Consider the following 14,205-nt stretch of genomic DNA (forward strand, 5'->3'; position numbering starts at 1 on the left):
AAAATAAATAAGAACCTTAAAAAGAGTGACATCAGCCGTAACTGCTTATTCTGCTCCAGATCTGGCAGGTAAAAACAGCAAGAAACCAAGTGCATTATGCTGTCTGGGCTCTGTGCCTATTTTTCATCATGTAGGGAGTCAGGCCAAATCCCTGACACAATAGCAATTTTTGCTCAATGCCAACTATTCCCAGCCTGGCAGTGCGAATGCAGAGCCGGCTCCTGAGGTCATGGAACTGTAATGGAATCCACACTGCAAAGAACATCCCTGCTCCAGGAGGGGACATGGCTGCTGCATGTGAGGCCTGGATTCAAACTCATGCTGTCAGGAGATGAGTAACAGTGACAGCAGATGAGACCATCCTGAATTAAGTCACCTCTCATGCCAAGCCACAGGTAATGCATGACCAGTGGCCTAGAGAAAGGCTGGGAAAAAACCGTGCCAGAAGAAATACTGAAGGCTCCACTTCCAGGTGTCTGTTGTGAGCTATGACATATCAACTGTCACTCATGGTAAGTGGCAAGTGACATCTATTTAGATGAGCTCCACTCAGTCAGTGCCATGATAACAGAAGCACTTTACCTCACTACACCCTTCCATGGAGACAGGAACATCTGACAGTGGCACAGTAAAGAGTTTAGCTGTCAGGCTGCTACTCACTGCAAACACAGAGAGCTTCTCCTCACCTTTATGGTTGATCATCATGTCCTCTATACTGAACAGTGGGTGGAATGACACTGGCTTGATAATAAAAACATAGATAGACAAGCTAAAAATTAAAATTATGTATCTGCCACCAACCAGCATGCCCAGCACATGTTCTGTTTGAAAAGGGAGACCCTTGTCTTCATCTAGAGAGTCACAGCAAGAGATCAACCTGCTCAGCTGGGAAGACAACAAGCCCTTTCCAAGCAGTTCAGTCAAAATGTCCTTAAAACTCATTGTGGCAGGAGTAACAGTGTCCTCAGAGGTGACTGAATGTCCTGGACCACTCAGAAAGGCAAAAGGCAACTGCTGAGCACTTGTGTCCACAACACATGGGCACACGTTGGTAGCAGTAACTATGAGCATTGTCACCACAAACCATGGGGACATCCTCATCCACCCACCTCCACCCACAGCTCGTTACTGACACCAACAGTGCCTTTACCTGAAAAGGGGTCAGGAGGCTCCCTCCACCACAAGGCAGACAAGCAGAACAGAGCAGAACAGATGTTCAAGTGTTCCTACCTGCTTTTCTATTCTAACAGTGTCAGTGCTCACTGCTCATGCCCATTTAAACACTGTTTTAACCAACAACTAAATAGAGTGACTAAGAACAGGACACAAAGCCAGCACATAAAGCACCCTGATTCACATCTCTCTGAATGGCAGTATCTGTACAGACTGGGCAGAGCAGAAAACAGGTTCTTCTCCATGTAATCTGGCCTTGGCAGCAGCAGTTTGGGTGATTTCTGAAATCCCATTGCCTAGCACCAAGCTGGCAAGAGACGAAATAGCCTCATCATTCTCTCTCTCTGCTAAGGGATGCATTCTATATTCATCTGCAATCAGGAGAGAGAAGAATGTGTATAAGAGTTCTTTGAGCTTTATGCAAAGTAGATTGAAAACTATCCAACTATTTAAAAATGACTTTAAGAAAACCCCAGACTAGCAGTGATGAGCCTCTGCATCAGGAGAGAGCTCCCACTGCCTGGGGGATGTTTGTGCTCCCAGAACAGGGACCCTTTGGTGCACAGCCCCCCTCACACATGGGCAGGGTGATGCTCCTCAGCTTCATGGGCAGGTTTACCAGCACCAAAACAAGTCCTAAATGTGTGTTGACCCCATGGTACTTGAGATGTGATTCAGGGCAGCCTGGCCCAAAGAGAGGGGTAAGAGCCTGCGCATGGAATCAGTGAGTAGCTGCATTAAGGAGTAACCCTGTGAGAGCTCATTCACCTGCCTGCTCCACACAGGATTCACAGCAGTTCTTTCCAAAGCTTAGGCAAGAGTGTTACACTTCAGGGCAAAAGCATTTCCCACTGATCGAGTGGAGCACTGCAGCATGCAAACTCCTCATGGGAGAGCAGATGCTGGCCCTGGCACGTGTGCATGAGGCCAGCCATGACCTGCTCACATCCCTCACTTCCAGGGTGCAGCACCCACAAGGGGCTCCTCTGCCCCTGCTGAGGAATCTCCTGCCCTCCACTCTTCCTGCTCAGCTGAGTTAGATGGGAAAGGATTCCCAGCACCAAATAAGCCTCAGGCAGACAGCCAGGTTTCCAAGCCCCTTGCCAAAGGGGAGACCGTGCTTCTGCTTTTCCAAGCACTCTGTGATCTGCACTTGCAAAGCTTCTTGAGGCTTTTTCCTCCCACTGCACATTAGCAATTCATTGAGTGGCTTCTACAGGTCTGAAAGGGAACAAAACAAACTTTTAACATATGGAGTGGAAGAACTGCAGAAGCTCCCCAAGAGACCATCATTAAGCCCAGAGCAATAGGGTCTATAAACTGCTGCACCCTCCAAAGATGGCAGAGCCATGGTGAGCACAGGGTAAAAAAAGCTGCCACCTCCTAAGGATGAAGAGCTGTATGTCTTCCAAAGCTCCCCAGACATCTTATTGGACTTCAGGAAAGTTACTTCTCTTTCCCAGTCTCCCTCTCTGTAAAGTGGTGATAAAACTTCACAGGAGGCTAAATTCATTAATTCTGAAAGCATTCAAATACAACAGTAAAGATTCTCTGTTAATATGCAAACCCACAAACAAAGCAGTATTTGTAGGGGAGGAGAAACCACAGGTGGGGCTGAGAACATCCAGAATTTGCAGTATCCCCCAGCAATGTCCTCCTGCAGTTTCCTGGAAAAAGGCTGTTCTGATACATGCACTGCTCTTGTAATGTGAATTTTGTTCAATGGGCTAATATTATTATTTCTAAATTTACTAATACTGGATATAAAACCATCTGTATTCATGAAAACCTGCAAGTTTACAAACTCTCACACACAGAAACAGAAGTTTTCACACACAGAAACAGAAGCCATTTCAAACACCATGCTGTATTTAGAAGGCTGCTTTGAAAATCTGGCTCTTAGAATCACCTTTGGTTGCTAAATAAACTTCTCTGGAATAACCACAGCCCACACAAAAATAGTTACAACACAGTTTCATGACTTTAAGTGGAAATGGGTGTTGGTAAGAAGCATGCTCAATTTTTCTTCACTGAAGTTGAAATGTAAAAAAAAAATACAATATAAGCTCTGTAAGCAGATTCTTCATGGTAAACAAATATGCAGAGATGCAGAAAATGCTAAGTGATCATTTTTAGAACATTTATTTTTGGCAGGATAAACACTTTCAGACTCTAAGCAACTTCTCTGTGTGTACAGAATCTCCAACTGTGAAAAGAAAACAAATAGCAGAGTTTCATTTGTTATAATCAGGGTTTTTTTTATGACTGTTTAGAATAAAGTTGGATCACATTTGGAGTGGCTTGGAAATTCATTGTTTAGGCATTAGTCTCCAGTGGTAAACATCCTACAATATGTGTATAATACAGCAACTATTTTTGTACTTCAAAGCCTTCCCTCATATATTGGGAAGGTGCAGAATAAAAACAACTTCTTTTCCCTTCTAGGGAACGATGGTTTCATTGCTCGATTTCACCCAGAAGAGATCCCTGATTGTCCCTCACCAGACCCATTTATTCACATAAAAATTAGCCCCAAACACCAGACCACAAATTGCACTTGAGAAATCCAACTCTCTGGAGAAACAGGAGTATAATGCACAGTCCTGGAGCCTTATCATTCCCCGACTCCTTGGGGCACAGGGCTTTTTTTAATACAGGAACTCACTGTTGACTCTTCAGGACTGAATATCCTGCAAATGAGGAAATGTGGAACAACAAGGACAGACACTCAGCTGGTTTGAGTGATCACATCTCCATGGTCAGCGCCCCACTGCCCTCCCAGCTACCACCACTCCCCTCTCAGAGCAGGCCTCCTTCAATCGCTTCAGAGGAACAGAAAGTAAGTTCAGGAGCAGGGCTGAAAACTGCATTTTCTCATTTTGAGCAGCCTAGTGGAAATCTGACTGCTCAACACTTCTGAAAGCACCCGGCTGAGCTGTCCCGCTCCGAGTGGCCAAGGAAGCAGCAGCCAACATGAGTCAACGCTCTGGGAAACGCCGGCCTGCCAAGGTCACGTAAGTCTGTGGCAGGAGAAGTAACAGGATCATCTGGCTCTTCTCCTGTTTCTCAGCCACAAAACTTTCTTCCTCCCCTAACAATTACATATGTGGGTTTCCTTAACAGTTTCTTTTTACATTTCTGTTTAAATAGCACAGGGAAAAGGAAGAGGAGACTTGATGTGGAAAATTAGTTTTGGAAATGTTGAGAAGTGTATACTTGCCAACCTCTGCTCCTCCAGTCAGTTCACTGTCGATGCTCTCAGCTCTCACTGAAATGCTATTTTTAGGCCGTACGTCAGATTTCACAAGTGAGACTGACAGGATTTTTAGAAAAATCGGAGGCTTTTCCCTGAGAATTAAATGAGAAAAACAATGTGGGAATACTGCTTCCCACTTTGTGCTGCTGAGGATCCACCACAGCTATTCCAGGGCAAAGCTCCAAAGGGACCCAACTGCACAGGAGCAGCCTTTCCAGGCAGCGTCAGGGGATTCCCAGCACAAGGGAGACGTGCAGGAGATTTCCAGCAGGGAGATGTGCAGAACATTCCCATCACGAGGGAGATGTGCAGGTCTTTTACACCTAATGAGACACAGGGAGTCTGAAAATGTTCTGAGGAGGTTCTCTGCAGCAAATTAAAGCACAGGCACAGAGTGGGGCTTCAGAAAACACAACTTCTAATAAAATCCCCCAGCTGTTGCTGGAGCTGCCAGGTGGCTCCTTAGGGGCAGAGGCAGCTGCAGAGCCCCTGTGCCAGGAGCTCCCAGTGCTGCCCCAGCCCAGCTTGGGCACAAGGGCTCCCCAGACCTTCACCACCACTTCCTCCCACTGCTCAGTGTCATCTGCCTAGCTGCAGCCTTTGAAGGAGAAGCCAGGAATGCAGAGGTGGCACTTTCTGCTGCAGTGAGAGACCAGAAAAACCTGGAGGCAGCAACAGCCGTCTCCAGTGCACTGTTTGTTGAGCACTTGTCATGCTGTTGGACATGCACATTAAGAAATTAGTTTCTACATGGTTATTTCCTTGAGCTGACAGGTGTCTAAAGCCAGTTTCCAGCGCTGCTCACCATCCAAGTAACTTAGAGCAGGTTTAACTTTTGGGTATTTTTTTAATAGAGAGACTCTGTGTTTAACATCTTTGCTAAGCCTGTTTTGATGAGGCCATGCACATATTGACAGCCCTTGCTGACAGAACAGGGCTGCAAGGAGAACATCTCATGCACACATAAACCAATGGCTCAACCAGAAAAGTATTGCTGTAAAAAGACTATTGCAATGCTGCTGAGCAATTTTTTTCAATAGCCACATGGATATTTGAGACTGCTTGATGATGCAGATTGTTTTGAATATTTCAGGATCATTTATCCCTAAGAGACTTTAGACAAGTAATCCAGCCAAATTTCAGTTTGCAGATCAGCATGTCCAGATATTGGACCACACGATCCTACAGAGAAAATGTGGTGTCACTGTGTTAGCTGAGGGTGGTGACTTCACACAGGTGTAACTGAGTGCAGAATCTGCCTCCCAAAGGTTTTCTGGTGCTTCCTGAGCCTGACAAGATTAATTTAGTGATTTGGAAATCTGTTGCCAAGCCCAAGTCCCCAGAGGACTGCATAGCAATAGGAAGATTAAAAGCAGATGGTTCAGCAACCAAGGTTTTCTAGTTAAACTTTTAACGGACTTAAAATTCTTGGGCTTCATGTAATCATCTTCATTCTTTCCTTCAACTCAGTGTGTGTTAGTATCTTTGGAGCACTTTCTTTGGACATGAAGCCAAACACATCATGCTAATAATACAACCTCAAAAAACATACCTTTATGATAGGCTTAATAAGAGGTTAAGGAAATGTTGACTCTAGCTCAACAAGGGTCTGTGCAATTAGACCATCTCCATGTGGTTGTTAATTTCCAAAAAAAAGGATGCTGGAATCTAAAATATGAAGAGAGACCATTTCCAGGAGGGGCTTTAGCAGATGAGCCTGTTAAAGACAAACACTGTTGCAGTTGACAAAAGGTCTCCTTTATTAAGGTGAGGCATTTGAAAAGGGTCAGTGTGGGAGCCAATGGTCACACAATGCTCCTGATTTCCTGTTCCCTTGGAACCACTAAACTCCTCTGTCAAGTCTGGCAGGAGTAGGGGTGATGTGGGTCAGGCTGTCAGCACCCCCAGGCCTCAGGAGACCTGTGATGGAGAGGAGCAAGGCAGAAGCAGTTGGAAGCAATAACAGTTCTGGAAATTACCTAAGAAACTTAAGAGTTTCTCTGTCTGCTCCAGGCTTTCTCCTCTCCCCTTGCTCTGACTTTGAGTTCTACAGCTTTGACCCATACCAGGCCAGCCACAGCTTGTTGTGCCAAGGTCAGGCTCCCCCTCAGGCCAGTAGGATCCAGACCCTGGCCAGTCCAGCTTCAAGTCCTGGGATCATCTCTTCTTTAGTTTTTTCATCTCCAGTGCTAATCCTGAGCATTGGTGTGACTGAGACAGAACAGCAAACACATCCAAGTATGTGCCTGGCTGAATTGTAGTGACTCACTCCAAACTCCCAATTAACCTCAGAATGAAGACAGGACAAGTGTCTCCCATTTGTCTACTAGAAATTTTCCCTCTCTGCAGAAGTGGCAGCTAAAATAATCTCCCAGACATTCCACATGAGGTCCAACAAACACCAAATACAAATCAAATACACAGAAACTCTCTGCTGGGAATTTCTTCCTCTGCAGTGTTTTATAGCACCAGAACTAACTTTAGGACCACTTCATGCAGGGGCACAGAATGCCAGTGCTGAGCTGCCAAGGACACAACGCCCCCTCTTCGTGTCACCTGCACTGAACAGCCTCAGGATTTTCTTTCCAGGGGCCATTTGGGTCAGCCTTCACAGAAGCACTCAGGGGAGGAGGACACCAAGCAGCAAGGATTTCTCTCCATGAACAAAAAGGTGCTTTAACAGCCTTTCTTGCCCAAGTACCTGTGATACCAGGGCAACATTTCTCATTACCAGCCCCAGGGTACCCGAGGCCTTGAAGACTTGGGTTTCCACCACACAGGTCAGGCCATGTCAGCACATTGCTCACACCAGAATAAAGCACAAGAAGTGTCTGCAGTGCCTGATACTGCAGCCTCCATCCAGAAAACACAGCTGGCCTGATTCTTCCCATCTCTGAAAAGAGACTTGCAGGAATGTTTTAGACTCTCCCCACTGCTTCCCAGTTCTGGGTGCCCACCATGTTGTGCCACTCCTTGTGCTGCAGTCAGTCCCACTTTACCCCCTCCCAACACTCAACATCCCTTTGAAGGCAAAGTTAGTTGCAAGGACAAAAAACTGCACCTGTAAAAGCTGAGGAGGTCTGCTTTGAAAAACCAAACCCCAAAATACATTTGGACACATGAATAGAGCAGCCAAACCTCAAGTTAAATCTTCCATATGAAGTGTAAGGAATCAAATAACCATCCAGAAGAGATGTCTGCAAAATAACTTGGCTCATAACATTTTCATTTGGGTCAAATTAAAATAATTGTAAATCTTCAGTGCACAGCACGAGAGCTGCATTCTGTGTAACACTGTACATATCCTATTAAGCTTTAAGTCAGTTCAATCCTACAAAAATGCTTTGAAAACCAGACTGACTTGCCCTTCCTTGGGCAACCAATCACACTACTGCAAGAAAGAAGAGGCTTTGTGAGTGAATTTTCTCCACTGTAGTTAACCAGAGCTAAAAGAGGCAAGGGAACAGGAAGGGCAGAAGAAACATTCCTTGGAATGAAGTGGAAAAGCATCATTACACATTGATCTCTTGGAGCTGCATTAAACCTCAGCTGTGCATCAATTCCACATTGTGACTTCCTGGGTATCCTGGAGGTTTAAGGGAAGAAGGGGTCTGGCCTCCAAGGTTCTTCACACACAGAACTGAGCCCTGCTGGCTGCAACTCAGGTCTGTGGGGAGCAAGAGACTTTGGACATTGTTTACCAGCTTTTTGCCAGGTAGAAAAACCACCTCCATTCACAACCCTGTTAAATCATTGTACATCACTACAGATCACATTTTCATAACATCAGAATGAATGTTCAATGCCACTTTGGAATGGGAGTTTACAATGCAACATGTGTGCAGTGGCTCCTGAAAACCAGCTAATTCCTGCCACTCCTCTCCTCATTTTGAGTAATTTTGACTCCACCATCCTGTCTTAACAGCCTGAGAGCATTCACAGAATTTCTGTGAGCACAGCACAGAAAAACTCAGCCAAAGCCATGCAAGTAGAGCAGAGTCACCACTCACACCTGGGTCTTTCTGAAGTTCTCATTGACTTTGCAAGGCTTGGAATTAACCAGTACATGTGTCTAGTCCAGAATATTAAAACTCCCACCCCATAGTTGCTTTGGTATCAAGTGCCAACCCTAAAGAGGGCCTAAGAATTTTTACTAAAGGTGGCATAGAAGGGCAAAAGTCAATGATCAATTGGCATAGTTCTGCTCATTAATTCTTATAGAGGAAGAGTTCAGAGTAAGGTAAACCCCAACACATGAGTTTATTTCCAGAGCTCTTTCTGAAATTGCTCCTGCATGTTGGTGCCAATAAATCTTACATTCCTGCTATGCTTCTCTAATAGATACAGGCATAAATTTTTATTTCTAGATGACCAGATTAATGACAAGGAAAAAGGGAAAAACAAAGCAAAAGCTGCAGCTAGCACTTATCTATCTCTGTCCTGCAGCCTTCTTTCTCTTACTCCTTCAACTCTCATACTTAGAGGTATGAGAGCTGAGCTCTCCACATGCAGTTTTAATGGAACACCTATCCCTCAGCATCCAACTGCAGAGTTCAGCTGGGACTGCAGTTGCAAATAAAAACCATTGTACTCTTCCTGAACAAGCACAGCAATGATAGCGTAGATAATACATTATACTGCTGAAACAAGAGCCATTCAAAGATTTCAAAGAGCTTCACAGACATTCATAATTTAAGACAATCCACATCCTCCTAAAGGTGATACTGGATCCTCACTTTTCAGATGAAGAATAGAGGCATTAAAAAATTTAGGGATTGAGGGACATGGAAAGCAAGGCAGCACTGAACAATGTCCTGCTCACATACATCACAGCAGCCAGACCTTGTGATGGCTTCTGCAGGCACCCTCACCATTGCCACATGCTGCTGAAGTTTGCTTTATCAATTTCTCTGTTTTATTTCATAAGTTACTCTTGGATACCATTACCCCATCCCTATTAACCTCATCTTCTCTGCTCTGGACCCCACTGTTTCACACCAATACCAATTACACAGCCTGTATCATCCTGTCTGGCAGCTCGTGGTGACACTGGAGACACCATTTAGTCATGACCTGATTTGGTGAAACAGCTACAATGTTTTAGTTCTTTTTGATATATTATACACTAGATATTATTAATAACTTATTAAGTGCACCCTACTTCTATTGCCTTTCTACTTTCTGACAGTGTTCAAGCCATGGCTCAGTGAGGTGAGCTGTCCTTTCCCGGAGGAACCTGGGGTGCCAGCCTTGTTAAGCAGGGCCTGCTCTAGTCTAGGGCTTTCATTCAGCACAGGTTCTGTTTACTGAGTAACATTCAAAGTTTCAGACCCCAGTTTAGAAGTTTTAATTGATGCACACAGGAAAGCTGGATTAGGCACTGTCTCTCCTGATGGATCTCTCCCTGCAGACTGTGAAACTGGGGAGTTTAAAAGCAAAGATTTTGCTCTGTACTGCCATAAAATGTATCTTCTCACTCTATAATTAATCCCAGAAGAAAGCAGTCTTAACGGATTCACCTGTTGTGGTGCAAAGTGCAAAAAGACTGATTGAATGCACCCTTTCAGAGGTGCAGTTTGGCTTTCCTAATGTACCTCTTTAATGAGCATCTTGGACTTGAAAATCACAGAGCACAGGACAGGCCAGAGACACAAGAAGAAGAGGCTTCTACAACACAGAGGTGAAGCCACACTCCCATATACCAAACTATACATTTAAAAAGCAAATAAAAAGAAGTCTGTCTCATGAAAAGCCAAAGCAAATTTGAGGCTTACTCCAAAGAACAAGCTTAAAGCAGATAATCCAGTTTGCTGGCCACCTTCTCCCCTTCCTGCTCTTCCCTGGTCAAGGGCTAAAGGACGTCAAAATCAAGGTTTGCCCAGCAGTTCACCACAGGCATGACCTGCACAGGGATTGCGCTAGCCAAATCAGACCCATGACTGAACAAGGGAAGTGGCACAGTCCTTGTACAGAGCAGTGAGGGTGCAGCCTTTCCCCTCTCCAGGAATGTCCAACCTCTCGCGTGTAGGCCAAGGCAAGGGCACAGCCAAGCACACACACCTGGGACTGGAGGAACAGCACCAGGAACAAAGCAATGCATGGCACTCAGAGATGTGCCTTCACCTGCATTGTGCCTCTCAAGCAATTCCAAGAGCAGCTGCCTGATGGCCTCTACTCTTACCCTAAATACATCCCTTCAAAAACAATTTCTTCAAGAGACCACAGCACCTGAGACCAAACAGAAATTAGTTACAAGTTCATGGATCTTGAGAGCAGTGAAATCCTAGAAGACAGACTTTCCCCACCAGAAATCAAGAAAACCATCTTCAAGGTTACACTAGCACTGTGCTGAGGACATAGGCACCAGGTAAGCCATAAGGTGATAACTCAATTGCAACACTTAAGACTCAGTAAATATACAAGAAAAAATGATGCTACAGATGCTGGTAGATAATTGTGCAGTAGGACTGAGCTGAGATAAAACATAAACGGTATTATGGAGATGAAATAATGGTATTTTTATACTTCAAAAGAGTAAGATAAAAAGCTGAGATTTTACTGATGGACTTTAGTTAAGGAATTAGTCATCATTATACAACAGCAATTTGAATATCCTAGCACAGCACGTGTCACAAGAAAACCATTCAAAGTTTGGATACGTTTTAGCTGTATCAATTAAAATTGTACATCACAGTATAACATCAGATAACAAAACTTATTCCAAGTAAGTATTTACATAGAGCTATTAAATGACAAGGATTTGGTTTAATTGGTGAGTAAATAGAGCTGGAAGTTGCTGAAGAGATCTCTAGCAACCAAGAAGATCACTGGGGCAGAACAAATTGTTTTACTCTGTTTTATGTGTCTGAGTTTTAAGCCTTCCAGATGGAACAGCAAATGCAATAATAATACTGTCTAATGAAGATGGGTTTAAATAATGAGTTTGGGGTGAGAAGGCAAAGCAATGACTTGTGTAGCAGTATCTCACCAGGGAAGTAGAGAAGCTGACAGGTTTTCTGCCTGGAAAGGGAAGTAGGAAAGTGGATCAGTGAGATAAACTAATGGAAATTCTCCAGAAACAAAGGCGTCATTTAGGTATGTAGGACAGCTTTACTCAGACTCAGTAATTTGCTGCAGCACCAAGAAAGTTTAGTGGTACTGCAGGCAAGAGTCAAAGCCCTAAGAGATGGTGAAAAAGATTTGGAAGATATGGCCAAACAAATCCAGATCTGTCATAAACTTTCATACCGTACTTACTTGACTGGACAAGGCACTGCAGCACTGTCCTTTCCAATTGATCCAACCCAGAGACTGCTCTGGCAATGTGGACACATCCTCACAAGGACCGAATACTTCCCTCAGCACCACTGTTAGCAAAGCTTTACCTCTCCAGTCTCCCAGAGAAGCTGCAACCACCATCTGTACAGATCTATGGCCATGATAATTTACACCAGCTGGAAATCTGACCCACCTATTTAATGCAAGGGAACAGGCATGACTTCTTTCCTGCTGCATTGACTAAGATCTCCCCAGCCGTACTCTGAGAACACTTCAGGCGTTGGGATATCAACCACAGAAAACTGAGTGGAAATCCCCAGGCAGGAATAAAACATATGTTTAATAAATGGTTCTACAGAAACAGAAAAAAAAAAAAAAAAAAAGAGGGAGAGAGGGGGGAGGAGGAGGAAGAAAGGAAAAGGTTTGCAATTGTGAGATCATAAGAGTCCAACCATATAAGTGATGACTAAGTGTAATCTTGTCTTTCAAGAAGATGAAGAAAAACATGTTTTTGAAACTGTTAAGGCTGGTGCTCCCAGTCAACAGATATTCCTTTACTGGCCTGTGAGTGACCCTTTCAACCTGGGCTTTCCTCCAGCCCGTGGGTCCATGGCAATGACTAGAGGGGAGAAAATCCCCGCTACTGGCCAGCTGTGCTCCAAATTACCTTACTCAACTGTGCCTATAAATGTAATTGCATGTTTCCATGAAATTGCATCAGAATGACCTGCTCACCCCTGACATAGTTCATATATCTGTGATCTCTGTCTCTGTAGATAAAAATCTCTTTCTTCTGTGTGTGTCTGAAGATTCTGAACAGAGTCAATTCCCCACTAACCAAGGAAATGGAGAGAGCAGATAGCCCAGATACAGCCAAACTCTGAAGAGTGCAAAACACAGGTAAATTACATCCTCAAATGGAGAATAAGAATATGAAATACAGAAGTTTAGTGTTGCTGCTGAGTACAGATCACAGATAAAAACTGGCAGACCTGTAGCAGGCAGTACATGTGGATATGCAACACTGAGCCCAGCTCAGCGTCTCCAGTAGTTGACTTCCATGGGAACAGTGGATAGGGGATATCTAGGAATAACCACAATTCACACTGGTGGTGTACAACAGCGTGAACACTGAGAAAAACCCAAATTCCAGTTCAGGTGAGAACAGAAATATTTCCTGCTAACCCAGAGGTAGTGTCTGTCAAATTGAGTAACTGAGAACTCTCTGCTGTCTCAGCTCAGCCTCCCTCACCATTCCATCAGCATTGATGATGGAATTCCATCAGCATTCACTCCTTCTCATGCTCCTTTTCTCTTTCCTGGCTCTTCCCCTACAGGCTGAAGGAACTGGTACCTGCAATTTCTATGCTAAAGGAGTGCTGTGCCATCCCAGAGCAGCCCAGAGCAGAGCTGTGGTCCAAGCAAAGAGGAAAGTCAAACACAAGCAGAGGTGTAAGAGGAGGACATTTTGGTGGCTCTGATGAGAGAGGAATGCCCTGGTGCAAACTGCAATTTGGGTCACAGTGTGGCAGGGGAAGGAGAAGATACAAAGCCTCAGATGGCTGGAGATTGGTATTTGGCAAGAGCCTGGGAGATCCACCTCTAAAAGTTTGAATCTAAGACAAAGAAAACTTATGATTCAATTTCAAGATGTCAGGTCAACCATGAAGATAGATATAGACAGAGAGGAGGAGAGGTGAGAATGTACCTCCTTTGCTTTTAAAAGAAAGGCCAGAGAAGAAGAAAATCAACTAAATATAACAGTCGGTGAAATAAGTAAAACATCTGGGAGGTTATTTTCTTGGTAACAAGCTAAAGTAAATAGACCTTTGCATTAGGTCATAAATGTGACTTCCACAAAGATGCAAGTGAACTCCCCTCATTCAAAGGCTGCTGTGGGCTGGACATTTCCATGGAATTCCCTCCCTGGACCACCACTGTTTCCTGTTGGGCTTCACACGGCAGGGCAGTCCCACTCTGACAATGACTGAGGCTCAGGACTATTGTAACCAAAACCCAAAATGTGTTCCCATTAAAAAAAATCTGGATGATAGCAATTAATTCCACATTTTTGTGAATAAATATCATGTGTTTTGTGCCAGAACACTTTGGCTTGTTCGCAGAAGCTAACAGTGACACATAAATCTATTTTCCCTGTTGCTCAACAGACCATCTCACTCTGCTGACCAGTTTTCACAGGGGAAAAGGGTTTTTTTCTGTCTCTCAGTCAGCACCTTCCAAGGTCCTTGCTCCCCATCTTCATGTCGACCTGTGGGTTACAAAATGTGCTCCAAGCTACTGATGTCAAGGTTGTCCTATGACTGCTTTGAGTTTTCACCAGCCACTGATATGAAACAAATTTATTTCCAAGAGCTGCCCCATCATTTCCCAGGAGTAATGTCATTCAACTGGAGTCAATGCCAGGATTTGTCCCCTCTCCTGTAGTCAAAGCCAGCAGAACAGATGTGCTGTGAGCATCCCTGACACCACAGCTATGC

At 44.4% G+C, this 14,205-nt stretch overlaps 1 long non-coding RNA gene across 1 annotated transcript; it reads left to right on the forward strand.

Moving 5' to 3' along the window:
* The first annotated feature begins 9,909 nt into the window (after positions 1-9,909).
* Positions 9,910-13,851, forward strand: LOC143695489 (uncharacterized). The gene is made up of 3 exons (XR_013184721.1): positions 9,910-10,796; positions 12,484-12,607; positions 13,045-13,851. It is a non-coding gene; the product is annotated as an uncharacterized LOC143695489 (long non-coding RNA).
* Positions 13,852-14,205: the final 354 nt, after the last annotated feature.

This window comes from Agelaius phoeniceus, chromosome 19, assembly GCF_051311805.1.
Source record: "Agelaius phoeniceus isolate bAgePho1 chromosome 19, bAgePho1.hap1, whole genome shotgun sequence".
Lineage (NCBI taxonomy): Eukaryota > Metazoa > Chordata > Aves > Passeriformes > Icteridae > Agelaius > Agelaius phoeniceus.